The following is a 15,656-nucleotide window of genomic DNA, read 5'->3' on the forward strand; positions in this document are numbered from 1 at the left end:
TGTAGGCTTTACGACTACAATGTAGACCATAGGGGTCCACTAAATGAGCCTGCTGGACTAGACTATTGAGAAAATTTTCATCATATCTCAATCTTTTGTGACTACTGGAACGATCCACATTACTGGAGACACTATTGAAGTCACCACTCAAAATAAAGACCTTAGAAGTAAAACAATAGGGCTTAATATTTTGGAATAATTCCCTCCTCTCTTTCCTGGTTTGCTGGGCATAGATATTAATGACTCTATAATGTACAGTGTCCAGGGTAAAGTCCAGCATCAGGCAGCGGCCGGAGCAGAGCTCCAGGACTTTCTCCACTTGTACATCCATATTATTAAATAGAATTCCTACGCCATCATTTCGTTCCAGTCCAAAGGACCAGAATGATGGTCCGTGTCTCCAGTCTCTCTTGGCTGCGTACACCTGAGCATTGCTCTTCAGATAAGTCTCTTGTATAAAGATGATGTCAGATTTGTCGTCAGACAGACGCTGGAATATCGCCTGCCGCCTGCTCCTATTCTTCACACTGTTCACATTGATGGAGGTGATTTTCAGCATCATCCTGGTTACAGATCTTTCCTACTTTTTTTCCTTCTTCCACTGCTATGTCCCGTTACACCCCATCTTTTGGTGGACATTGGGGGGTCAGAGTCTTCATCCTGAGGTTCGTCGTCTGGGTTGCGTGAGGAGACTTGCTCCATCTCTGCTTCTTCTTCCTGGTCATCTTCTCCCAGCGCACAGTAACGTCCCCCCGTTATCGCCAGCACTGGAGACTCCGGTGATTTCTTTGCAGCAGTGATTTTTTTCCTCGAAGAATCATCTGTTTTACTTCTCCTTTTAACCGTCTGAAATCCCTCCTCATCGATACTAGTCGCTGCGGCTGGATCAGCTGGTTCTTTACTGGTCGCTGCGACTAGATCAGCTGGTTTTTTACTGGTCGCTGCAGCTGGATCAGCTGGTTCCTTACTGGTCGATGCAGCTGGATCAGCTGGTTCCTTAATGGTGTTGGGCAGATTTTTAGATGTTTTGGTGACAGAGTGACTGGATATTTTACTTTTAGCATGACCTCTATTTTCAGTGGCTGGTGACACTTCTGCAGCATCCACAGATGGGACATTCGTCCCTGGAGCAGGGTCTCTGGTACTTCGGCTTACATCATCGCTGGGGCTTCCAGGTTCTGGGGTTGTATCTACACATATGGAGACATCCTCCTGCTCTTCCTCCATGGCTTCTTTAAAGGTCTCCTCTTTATTATGTTCTGCATGTGGACACTCCCGGAATGTATGTCCAGGTCCTAAGCACAGGTTACAGATGACAGGTCCTGTACACTCGTCCTTCACATGCCCAAACTGACCACATAGTGAGCACTTAATACGGGAACAGTTGAACGCCAGGTGTCTGCCCCCACATCTATGGCACCGTCGCGGTTGACCAGGGTAGTAACATATGCCTCTCTCCGAGCCCAGGTAGAAGGAGTGCGGCAGATGTCTGGTCACTCCATTCTCCTGAACCAGCTGGATCTTGACAGAATATCCTCCATTCCAGATCTCCTCCTCATCATAGATCTTTGTTGGCAGTCTCTTCACCTCACAATATCTGCTCAACCAGTGCTGCAAATCTGCCAGAGCCACCACCTCAGACTGGAACAGGACGGTGGCGGTGACTACCTGGGGTTTAGTCAGCTGGATGACATGTAGATGCTCCCACATCGCGTGCTCCTTTGTATCGTTATAAATACTCCAGAACAAGTCTAGACTATATTGCAGCTTGAAACTGATGTCATAATTCCTGCTGGAGGGAACGTGGATCAGAGCGAACACCTCAGAAGCTTTAAACTTCATAAACTCCTTCAACAAAACTTTCCCAATGTAGAGTCTGGAAGGGATGTTTTCCTCTGGTCCTGAGTACCTGATTCTGACCGCGTTCCTCCTCTGAGGTGTGGGGTTAGTCGGTCTTGTGACGCTGGAGAACAGTCTCCTGTACTGAGGTCTGTCAGCAGGTGGGTCAGGACTGGACCTCTCCTCAGCTGATTGTACTGCAGATCCTCCTGTGTCTGCTCCTGATCGCTGTGTAACCTGCACTCCATTCACTGACACTGCGGACGGCTGAACCTCCAGCACAGGGTCTGCAATGTCCGCCTCAGCCTGTGCCGCTGGTTCATCAGATATCAGACTGTCAATCACCGCGGTGAGCGAGGTCTCACTTATAATGTCAGGACATGAGGCACTTTCTTGCTCACTCCCAGGAGTGCCACTCGCATTTACTTCATCAGTACTGCACATAGAGTCTACTGCAGTTAACCCCTCGTCAGCTGGCACACATTTCTCTGCAGCTTTAGCAGCATTTTTGTTCACTGATTGCACAGACCCCACACATGATGAGAGATGTGATCCTCCAGCCACTGCACACTCATATCTTCCAGGGTTTCCCTGCTCCACAATATTATACACAGTCTTATAGTCAGTGTCTTTTTTTGCAATGATATTTTTTCTCTTCACAGTTTGGGCTCTAGTCTCCCTTTTATTCTCCATTGCCCGGTTCTTTATTTTGGGCACTGTGCATGAGTCTTTCTGCAATCTCTCCTTCAATATCACCAGCTCACGTGTACAAACATCAAGACACTCACATTTCATCAGCTTTGCCTTTGGATCAGTCTCTTGGTTAATTTCAGTTCTCAATTTGCGAACTTGCATTTCCATTTTAAAGATATTTTTCTTTGTCATTTTTGTGCACAATTCACCAACATCATGAGATTCAGTTGACTCACCAGCCACCATTTCCAGATCTTCACCTCCACCATCTCCATGCTGCAGGTCAAACTCCAGACTCTGGGCTTTCCCAGGATCATCAGCCCAGGACCCCTCCCCTCCACCTGGGTCAGAAGCCATGCATAGTCCTAACAGGGAGCTCACAAGCACACGTCTATCCTCTCCTATGGACAAGAATATAACTACTATAATACTGCCCCCTATATACAAGAATATAACTACTATAATATTGCTACTATATACAAGAATATAACTGCTATAATACTGCCCCCTATATACAAGAATATAACTACTATAATACTGCCCCCTATAGACAAGAATATAACTACTATAATACTGCCCCCTATATACAAGAATATAACTACTATAATACTGCCCCTATATACAAGAATATAACTACTATAATACTGCTCCTATATACAGGAATATAACTACTATAATACTGCCTCCTATATACAAGAATATAACTACTATAATACTGCCCCCTATATACAAGAATATAACTACTATAATACTGCCCCTATATACAAGAATATAACTACTATAATACTGCCCCTATATACAAGAATATAACTACTATAATACTACCGCTATATACAAGAATATAACTACTATAATACTGCTCCTATATACAGGAATATAACTATTATAATACTGCTCCTATATACAGGAATATAACTACTATAATACTGCCCCCTATATACAAGAATATAACTACTATAATACTGCCTCCTATATACAAGAATATAACTACTATACTACTGCCCCCTATATACAAGAATATAACTACTATAATACTGCCCCTATATACAAGAATATAACTACTATAATACTGCCCCTATATACAAGAATATAACTACTATAATTCTGCTCCTATATATAAGAATATAACTACTATAATACTGCTCCTATATACAAGAATATAACTACTATAATACTGCCCCCTATATACAAGAATATAACTACTATAATACTGCCCCCTATATACAAGAATATAACTACTATAATACTGCTCCTATATACAAGAATATAACTACTATAACACTGCCTCCTATATACAAGAATATAACTACTATAATACTGCCCCCTATATACAAGAATATAACTACTATAATACTGCCTCCTATATACAAGAATATAATTACTATAACACTGCCTCCTATATACAAGAATATAACTACTATAATACTGCCCTCTATATACAAGAATATAACTACTATAATACTGCCCCCTATATACAAGAATATAACTACTGTAATACTGCCCCTATATACAAGAATATAACTACTGTAATACTGCCTCCTATATACAAGAATATAACTACTATAATACTGCTCCCTATATACAAGATTATAACTACTATAATACTGCCACCTATATACAAGAATATAACTACTATATTACTGCCTCCTATATACAAGAATATAACTACTATAATACTGCTCCTATATACAAGAATATAACTACTGTAATACTACCTCCTATATACAAGAATATAACTACTATAATATTTCCCCTATATACAAGAATATAACTACTATAATACTGCCTCCTATATACAAGAATATAACTACTATAATACTGCCCACTATATACAAGAATATAACTACTATAATACTGCCACCTATATACAAGAATATAACTACTATAATACTGCTCTGTATATACAAGAATATAACTACTATAATACTGCTCCCTATATACAAGAATATAACTACTACAATACTGCCACCTATATACAAGAATATAACTACTATAATACTGCCCCTATATACAAGAATATAACTACTATAATACTGCCCCCTATATACAAGAATATAACTACTATAATACTGCCCCTATATACAAGAATATAACTACTATAATACTGCCCCCTATATACAAGAATATAACTACTATAATACTGCCTACTATATACAAGAATATAACTACAATAATACTGCCCCCTATATACAAGAATATAACTACTATAATACTGCCCCTATATACAGGAATATAACTACAATAATACTGCCCCCTATATACAAGAATATAACTACTATAAGGCTGGGTTCACACGTGGCGGAATTTCACTAAAATTCCGCTGCGGACACTCCGCAGCGTTAATCCGCAGCGGTGCCGTTTGTCCATTGACTTACACTTTAATTTAGCAGTGTTCGTTTAGACGAGGCGTAAAATTCCGCTGCGGAGCATAGGCTGCGGAGCGGAATTTGGTGTCCGCAGCATGCTCTGTCAGTTGCGGAGCAGTGGCGGACTCATGGCGGAATTTCTCCATTGACTTCAATGGAGAGTCAAAATTCCGCCATGAAGTCCGCAGATCTTATGTGTGCTGCGGAGCGTATTGGTTTTACTACCATGACATTTCTTCATTCTGGCTGGACCTATGTATTTCTAGGTCTACAGCCAGACTGAAGAAGTCAATGGGGCTCCCGTAATGACGGGAGCGTTGCTAGGAGACGTCTGTAAATAGTCACTGTCCAGGGTGCTGAAAGAGTTAAGCGATCGGCAGTAACTGTTTCTGCACCCGGGACAGTGACTACCGATCTCAATATACATGTATCTGTAAAAAAACATATAAGTTCATACTTACCGAGAACTCCCTGCGTCTGTCTCCAGTCCGGCCTCCCAGGATGACGTTTCAGTCTAAGTGACGGCTGCAGCCAATCACAGGCCAAGCACAGGCTGCAGCGGTCACATGGACTGGCGCGTCATCCAGGGAGGTCGGGCTGGATGCCGAAAGAGGGACGCGTCACCAAGACAACGGCCGGTAAGTATGAAAATCGTTTACTTTCACGAGGGAAAGTGCTGTCCCTTCTCTCTATCCTGCACTGATAGGGAGAAGGGAAGCACTTTTCCCGCAGTCCGCAGCAGCTAGTCCGCATCAATATACTGCACATTTTGTGCAGATCCGCAGCAGAATCTGCAACGCAGATTCTGTGCGGCATTGATGCGGACAGTTGCGGAGGAAATCCGCCACGTGTGGTCATGCCCTAATACTGCCCCTATATACAAGAATATAACTACTATAATACTGCCCCCTATATACAAGAATATAACTACTATAATATTGCTCCTATATACAAGAATATAACTGCTATAATACTGCCCCCTATATACAAGAATATAACTACTATAATACTGCCCCCTATATACAAGAATATAACTACTATAATACTGCCTCCTATATACAAGAATATAACTACTATAATACTGCCCCCTATATACAAGAATATAACTACTATAATACTGCCCCTATATACAAGAATATAACTACTATAATACTGCTCCTATATACAAGAATATAACTACTATAATACTGCTCCTATATACAAGAATATAACTACTATAATATTGCTCCTATATACAAGAATATAACTGCTATAATACTGCCCCCTATATACAAGAATATAACTACTATAATACTGCTCCTATATATAAGAATATAACTACTATAATATTGCTCCTATATACAAGAATATAACTGCTATAATACTGCCCCCTATATACAAGAATATAACTACTATAATATTGCTCCTATATACAAGAATATAACTGCTATAATACTGCCCCCTATATACAAGAATATAACTACTATAATACTGCCCCCTATATACAAGAATATAACTACTATAATACTGCCTCCTATATACAAGAATATAACTACTATAATACTGCCCCCTATATACAAGAATATAACTACTATAATACTGCCCCTATATACAAGAATATAACTACTATAATACTGCTCCTATATACAGGAATATAACTACTATAATACTGCCTCCTATATACAAGAATATAACTACTATAATACTGCCCCCTATATACAAGAATATAACTACTATAATACTGCCCCTATATACAAGAATATAACTACTATAATACTGCCCCTATATACAAGAATATAACTACTATAATACTACCGCTATATACAAGAATATAACTACTATAATACTGCTCCTATATACAGGAATATAACTATTATAATACTGCTCCTATATACAGGAATATAACTACTATAATACTGCCCCCTATATACAAGAATATAACTACTATAATACTGCCTCCTATATACAAGAATATAACTACTATAATACTGCTCTCTATATACAAGAATATAACTACTATAATACTGCTCCCTATATACAAGAATATAACTACTACAATACTGCCACCTATATACAAGAATATAACTACTATAATACTGCCCCTATATACAGGAATATAACTAAAATAATACTGCTCCTATATACAGGAATATAACTACAATAATACTGCCCCCTATATACAAGAATATAACTACTATAATACTGCCCCTATATACAGGAATATAACTACAATAATACTGCCCCCTATATACAAGAATATAACTACTATAATACTGCCCCTATATACAAGACTATAACTACTATAATACTGCCCCTATATACAGGAATATAACTACAATAATACTGCCCCCTATATACAAAAATATAACTACTATAATACTGCCCCTATATACAAGACTATAACTACTATAATACTGCTCCTATATACAAGAATATAACTACTATAATACTGCCCCTATATACAAGAATATAACTACTATAATACTGCCCCTATATACAAGAATATAACTACTATAATACTGCCCCCTATATACAAGAATATAACTACTATAATACTGCCTCCTATATACAAGAATATAACTACTATAATACTACCCCTATATACAAAAATATATAACTAAAATAATACTGCCCCTATATACAAGAATATAACTACTATAATACTGCCCCTATATACAAAAATATATAACTAAAATAATACTGCCCCTATATACAAGAATATAACTACTATAATACTGCCCCCTATATACAAGAATATAACTAAAATAATACTGCTCCTATATACAAGAATATAACTACTATAATACTACCCCTATATACAAGAATATAACACTATAATACTGCCCCCTATATACAAGAATATAACTACTATAATACTGCCTCCTATATACAAGAATATAACTACTATAATACTGCTCCTATATACAAGAATATAACTACTATAATACTGCCCCTATATACAAGAATATAACTACTATAATACTGCCCCTATATACAAGAATATAACTACTATAATACTGCCCCCTATATACAAGAATATAACTACTATAATACTGCCTCCTATATACAAGAATATAACTACTATAATACTGCTCCTATATACAAGAATATAACTACTATAATACTGCCCCTATATACAAGAATATAACTACTATAATACTGCCCCTATATACAAGAATATAACTACTATAATACTGCCCCCTATATACAAGAATATAACTACTATAAAACTACCCCTATATACAAGAATATAACTACTATAATACTACCCCTATATACAAGAATATAACTACTATAATACTACCCCTATATACAAGAATATAACTACTATAATACTGCCCCTATATACAAGAATATAACTACTATAATACTGCCCCTATATACAAGAATATAACTACTATAATACTGCCCCCTATATACAAGAATATAACTACTATAATACTGCCCCCTATATATTAGAATATAACTACTATAATACTGCCCCTATATACAGGAATATAACTACAATAATACTGCCCCCTATATACAAGAATATAACTACTATAATACTGCCCCTATATACAAGACTATAACTACTATAATACTGCCCCTATATACAGGAATATAACTACAATAATACTGCCCCCTATATACAAGAATATAACTACTATAATACTGCCCCTATATACAAGACTATAACTACTATAATACTGCTCCTATATACAAGAATATAACTACTATAATACTACCCCTATATACAAGAATATAACTACTATAAAACTACCCCTATATACAAGAATATAACTACTATAATACTACCCCTATATACAAGAATATAACTACTATAATACTACCCCTATATACAAGAATATAACTACTATAATACTGCCCCTATATACAAGACTATAACTACTATAATACTGCTCCTATATACAAGAATATAACTACTATAATACTGCTCCTATATACAAGAATATAACTACTATAATACTGCCCCCTATATACAAGAATATAACTACTATAATACTGCCCCCTATTTACAAGAATATAACTACTATAATACTGCTCGCTGTATACAAGAATATAACTACTATAATACTGCTCCTATATACAAGAATATAACTACTATAATACTGCTCCTATATACAAGAATATAATTACTATAATACTACCCCTATATACAAGAATATAACTACTATAAAACTACCCCTATATACAAGAATATAACTACTATAATACTACCCCTATATACAAGAATATAACTACTATAATACTACCCCTATATACAAGAATATAACTACTATAATACTGCCCCTATATACAAGAATATAACTACTATAATACTGCCCCTATATACAAGAATATAACTACTATAATACTGCCCCCTATATACAAGAATATAACTACTATAATACTGCCCCCTATATATTAGAATATAACTACTATAATACTGCCCCTATATACAGGAATATAACTACAATAATACTGCCCCCTATATACAAGAATATAACTACTATAATACTGCCCCTATATACAAGACTATAACTACTATAATACTGCCCCTATATACAGGAATATAACTACAATAATACTGCCCCCTATATACAAGAATATAACTACTATAATACTGCCCCTATATACAAGACTATAACTACTATAATACTGCTCCTATATACAAGAATATAACTACTATAATACTACCCCTATATACAAGAATATAACTACTATAAAACTACCCCTATATACAAGAATATAACTACTATAATACTACCCCTATATACAAGAATATAACTACTATAATACTACCCCTATATACAAGAATATAACTACTATAATACTGCCCCTATATACAAGACTATAACTACTATAATACTGCTCCTATATACAAGAATATAACTACTATAATACTGCTCCTATATACAAGAATATAACTACTATAATACTGCCCCCTATATACAAGAATATAACTACTATAATACTGCCCCCTATTTACAAGAATATAACTACTATAATACTGCTCGCTGTATACAAGAATATAACTACTATAATACTGCTCCTATATACAAGAATATAACTACTATAATACTGCTCCTATATACAAGAATATAATTACTATAATACTGCCTACTATATACAAGAATATAACTACTATAATACTGCCCACTATATACAAGAATATAACTACTATAATACTGCTCCCTATATACAATATAACTACTATAATACTGCTCCTGTATACAAGAATATAACTAATATAATACTGCTCCTGTATACAAGAATATAACTACTATAATACTGCTCCCTATATACAATATAACTACTATAATACTGCTTCTGTATACAAGAATATAACTACTATAATACTGCTCCTATATACAAGAATATAACTACTATAATACTGCCCCTATATACAAGAATATAACTACTATAATACTGCTCCTATATACAAGAATATAACTACTATAATACTGCTCTTATATACAAGAATATAACTACTATAATACTGCTCCTATATACAAGAATATAACTACTATAAGGCTGGGTTCACACGTGGCGGAATTTCACTAGAATTCCGCTGCGGACATTCCGCAGCGTTAATCCGCAGCGGAGCCGTTTCTGCATTGACTTCCACTTCTATTTAGAAGTGTTCGTTTAGATGATGCGTAAAATTCCGCTGCGGAGCATAGGCTGCGGAGCGGAATTTGGTGTCCGCAGCATGCTCTGTCTGTTGCGGAGCAGTGGCGGACTGGTTGCGGACTCATGGCGGAATTTCTCCATTGACTTCAATGGAGATTCTAATTTCCGCAATGACGTCCGCAGCTGTCATGCACATGTTATGTGTGCTGCGGATCCGTCTTGCTTTTTTAACTTGACATTTCTTCATTCTGGCTGGACCTATGTATTTCTAGGTCTACAGCCAGACTGAGGAAGTCAATGGGGCTCCCGTAATGTCGGGAGCGTTGCTAGGAGACGTCAGTAAATAGTCACTGTCCAGGGTGCTGAAAGAGTTAAGCGATCGGCAGTAACTGTTTCTGCCCCCTGGACAGTGACTACCGATCCCAATATACAGCAACCTGTAAAAAAAATATAAGTTCATACTTACCGAGAACTCCCTGCTTCTGTCTCCAGTCCGGCCTCCCAGGATGACGTTTCAGTCTAAGTGACGGCTGCAGCCAATCACAGGCCAAGCACAGGCTGCAGCGGTCACATGGACTGGCGCGTCATCCAGGGAGGTCGGGCTGGATGCCGAAAGAGGGACGCGTCACCAAGACAACGGCCGGTAAGTATGAAATTCGTTTACTTTCACTAGGGAAAGTGCTGTCCCTTCTCTCTATCCTGCACTGATAGGGAGAAGGGAAGCACTTTTCCCGCAGTCCGCAGCAGCTAGTCCGCATCAATTTTCTGCACATTTTGGGCAGATCCGCAGCAGTAATCCGCAACCCGGATTAGGTGCGGCATTGATGCACAGTATTATAGTAGTTATATTCTTGTATATAGGGGGCAGTATTATTGTAGTTATATTCTTGTATATAGGGGGCAGTATTATAGTAGTTATATTCTTGTATATAGGAGCAGTATTATAGTAGTTATATTCTTGTATATAGGGGGCAGTATTATAGTAGTTATATTCTTGTATATAGGGGCAGTATTATAGTAATTATATTCTTGTATATAGGAGCAGGATTATACTTGTATGTAGGAGCATGCCCTAATACTGCTCCTACATACAAGAATATAACTACTATAATACTGCCCCTATATACAAGAATATAACTACTATAATACTGCCCCCTATATACAAGAATATAACTACTATAATACTGCTCCTATATACAAGAATATAACTACTATAATACTGCTCCTATATACAAGAATATAACTACTATAATACTGCCCCTATATACAAGAATATAACTACTATAATACTGCCCCTATATACAAGAATATAACTACTATAATACTGCCCCCTATATACAAGAATATAACTACTATAATACTGCCCCCTATATACAAGAATATACCTACTATAATACTGCCCCCTATATACAAGAATATAACTACTATAATAATGCCCCCTATATACAAGAATATAACTACTATAATACTGCTCCTATATACAAGAATATAACTACTATAATACTGCTCCTATATACAAGAATATAACTACTATAATACTGCTCCTATATACAAGAATATAACTACTATAATACTGCTCCTATATACAAGAATATACCTACTATAATACTGCCCCTATATACAAGAATATAACTACTATAATACTGGTCCTACATACAAGAATATAACTACTATAATACTGCCTCCTATATACAAGAATATAACTACTATAATACTGCCCTCTATATACAAGAATATAACTACTATAATACTGCCCCCTATATACAAGAATATAACTACTGTAATACTGCCCCTATATACAAGAATATAACTACTATAATACTGCTCCCTATATACAAGAATATAACTACTATAATACTGCTCCTCATATACAAGTATATAACTACTATAATACTGCTCCCTATATACAATATAACTACTATAATACTGCCTCCTATATACAAGAATATAACTACTATAATACTGCCCCCTATATACAAGAATATAACTACTGTAATACTGCCTCCTATATACAAGAATATAACTACTATAATACTGCTCCCTATATACAAGAATATAACTACTATAATACTGCTCCTATATACAAGAATATAACTACTATAATACTGCTCCTATATACAAGAATATAACTACTATAATACTGCTCCTATATACAAGAATATAACTACTATAATACTGCCCCTATATACAAGAATATAACTACTATAATACTGCTCCTATATACAAGAATATAACTACTATAATACTGCCCCTATATACAAGAATATAACTACTATAATACTGCCCCTATATACAAGAATATAACTACTATAATACTGCCCCCTATATACAAGAATATAACTACTATAATACTGACCCCTATGTACAAGAATATAACTACTATAATACTGCTCCTATATACAAGAATATAACTACTATAATACTGCTCCTATATACAAGAATATAACTACTATAATACTGCTCCTATATACAAGAATATAACTACTATAATACTGCTCCTATATACAAGAATATACCTACTATAATACTGCCCCTATATACAAGAATATAACTACTATAATACTGCTCCTACATACAATAATATAACTACTATAATACTGCCTCCTATATACAAGAATATAACTACTATAATACTGCCCTCTATATACAAGAATATAACTACTATAATACTGCCCCCTATATACAATAATATAACTACTGTAATACTGCCCCTATATACAAGAATATAACTACTATAATACTGCCTCCTATATACAAGAATATAACTACTATAATACTGCTCCCTATATACAAGAATATAACTACTATAATACTGCCTCCTATATACAAGAATATAACTACTATAATACTGCCCACTATATACAAGAATATACCTACTATAATACTGCTACTACATAAAGAATATAACTACTATAATACTGCTCCTACATAAAGAATATAACTACTATAATACTGCTCCTATATACAAGAATATAACTACTATAATACTGCCCCCTATATACAAGAATATAACTACTATAATACTGCCCCTATATACAAGAATATAACTACTATAATACTGCCCCTATATACAAGAATATAACTACTATAATACTGCCCTCTATATACAAGAATATAACTACTATAATACTGCCCCCTATATACAATAATATAACTACTGTAATACTGCCCCTATATACAAGAATATAACTACTATAATACTGCCTCCTATATACAAGAATATAACTACTATAATACTGCTCCCTATATACAAGAATATAACTACTATAATACTGCCCCTATATACAAGAATATAACTACTATAATACTGCTCCTATATACAAGAATATAACTACTATAATACTGCTCTTATATACAAGAATATAACTACTATAATACTGCTCCTATATACAAGAATATAACTACTATAAGGCTGGGTTCACACGTGGCGGAATTTCACTAGAATTCCGCTGCGGACATTCCGCAGCGTTAATCCGCAGCGGAGCCGTTTCTGCATTGACTTCCACTTCTATTTAGAAGTGTTCGTTTAGACGATGCGTAAAATTCCGCTGCGGAGCATAGGCTGCGGAGCGGAATTTGGTGTCCGCAGCATGCTCTGTCTGTTGCGGAGCAGTGGCGGACTGGTTGCGGACTCATGGCGGAATTTCTCCATTGACTTCAATGGAGATTCTAATTTCCGCAATGACGTCCGCAGCTGTCATGCACATGTTATGTGTGCTGCGGATGCGTCTTGCTTTTTTAACTTGACATTTCTTCATTCTGGCTGGACCTATGTATTTCTAGGTCTACAGCCAGACTGAGGAAGTCAATGGGGCTCCCGTAATGTCGGGAGCGTTGCTAGGAGACGTCTGTAAATAGTCACTGTCCAGGGTGCTGAAAGAGTTAAGCGATCGGCAGTAGCTGTTTCTGCACCCGGGACAGTGACTACCGATCCCAATATACAGCAACCTGTAAAAAAATATAAGTTCATACTTACCGAGAACTCCCTGCTTCTGTCTCCAGTCCGGCCTCCCAGGATGACGTTTCAGTCTAAGTGACGGCTGCAGCCAATCACAGGCCAAGCACAGGCTGCAGCGGTCACATGGACTGGCGCGTCATCCAGGGAGGTCGGGCTGGATGCCGAAAGAGGGACGCGTCACCAAGACAACGGCCGGTAAGTATGAAATTCGTTTACTTTCACTAGGGAAAGTGCTGTCCCTTCTCTCTATCCTGCACTGATAGGGAGAAGGGAAGCACTTTTCCCGCAGTCCGCAGCAGCTAGTCCGCATCAATTTTCTGCACATTTTGGGCAGATCCGCAGCCGTAATCCGCAACCCGGATTAGGTGCGGCATTGATGCACAGTATTATAGTAGTTATATTCTTGTATATAGGGGGCAGTATTATTGTAGTTATATTCTTGTATATAGGGGGCAGTATTATAGTAGTTATATTCTTGTATATAGGGGCAGTATTATAGTAGTTATATTCTTGTATATAGGAGCAGGATTATACTTGTATGTAGGAGCATGCCCTAATACTGCTCCTACATACAAGAATATAACTACTATAATACTGCCCCTATATACAAGAATATAACTACTATAATACTGCCCCCCATATACAAGAATATAACTACTATAATACTGCTCCTATATACAAGAATATAACTACTATAATACTGCCCCTATATACAAGAATATAACTACTATAATACTGCCCCCTATATACAAGAATATAACTGCTATAATACTGCCCCCTATATACAGGAATATAACTACTATAATACTGCCCCTATATACAAGAATATACCTACTATAATACTGCCCCCTATATACAAGAATATAACTACTATAATAATGCCCCCTATATACAAGAATATAACTACTATAATACTGCTCCTATATACAAGAATATAACTACTATAACACTGCCTCCTATATACAAGAATATAACTACTATATACTGCTCCTATATACAAGAATATAACCCCTATATACTGCTCCTATATACAAGAATATAACCCCTATATACTGCTCCTATATACAAGAATATAACTACTATAATACTGCTCCTATATACAAGAATATAACTACTATAATACGGCTCCTATATACAAGAATATACCTACTATAATACTGCCCCTATATACAAGAATATAACTACTATAATACTGGTCCTACATA

The sequence above is a fragment of the Rhinoderma darwinii genome, assembly GCF_050947455.1.
Source record: "Rhinoderma darwinii isolate aRhiDar2 chromosome 11 unlocalized genomic scaffold, aRhiDar2.hap1 SUPER_11_unloc_2, whole genome shotgun sequence".
NCBI classification, from domain to species: Eukaryota; Metazoa; Chordata; class Amphibia; order Anura; family Rhinodermatidae; genus Rhinoderma; species Rhinoderma darwinii.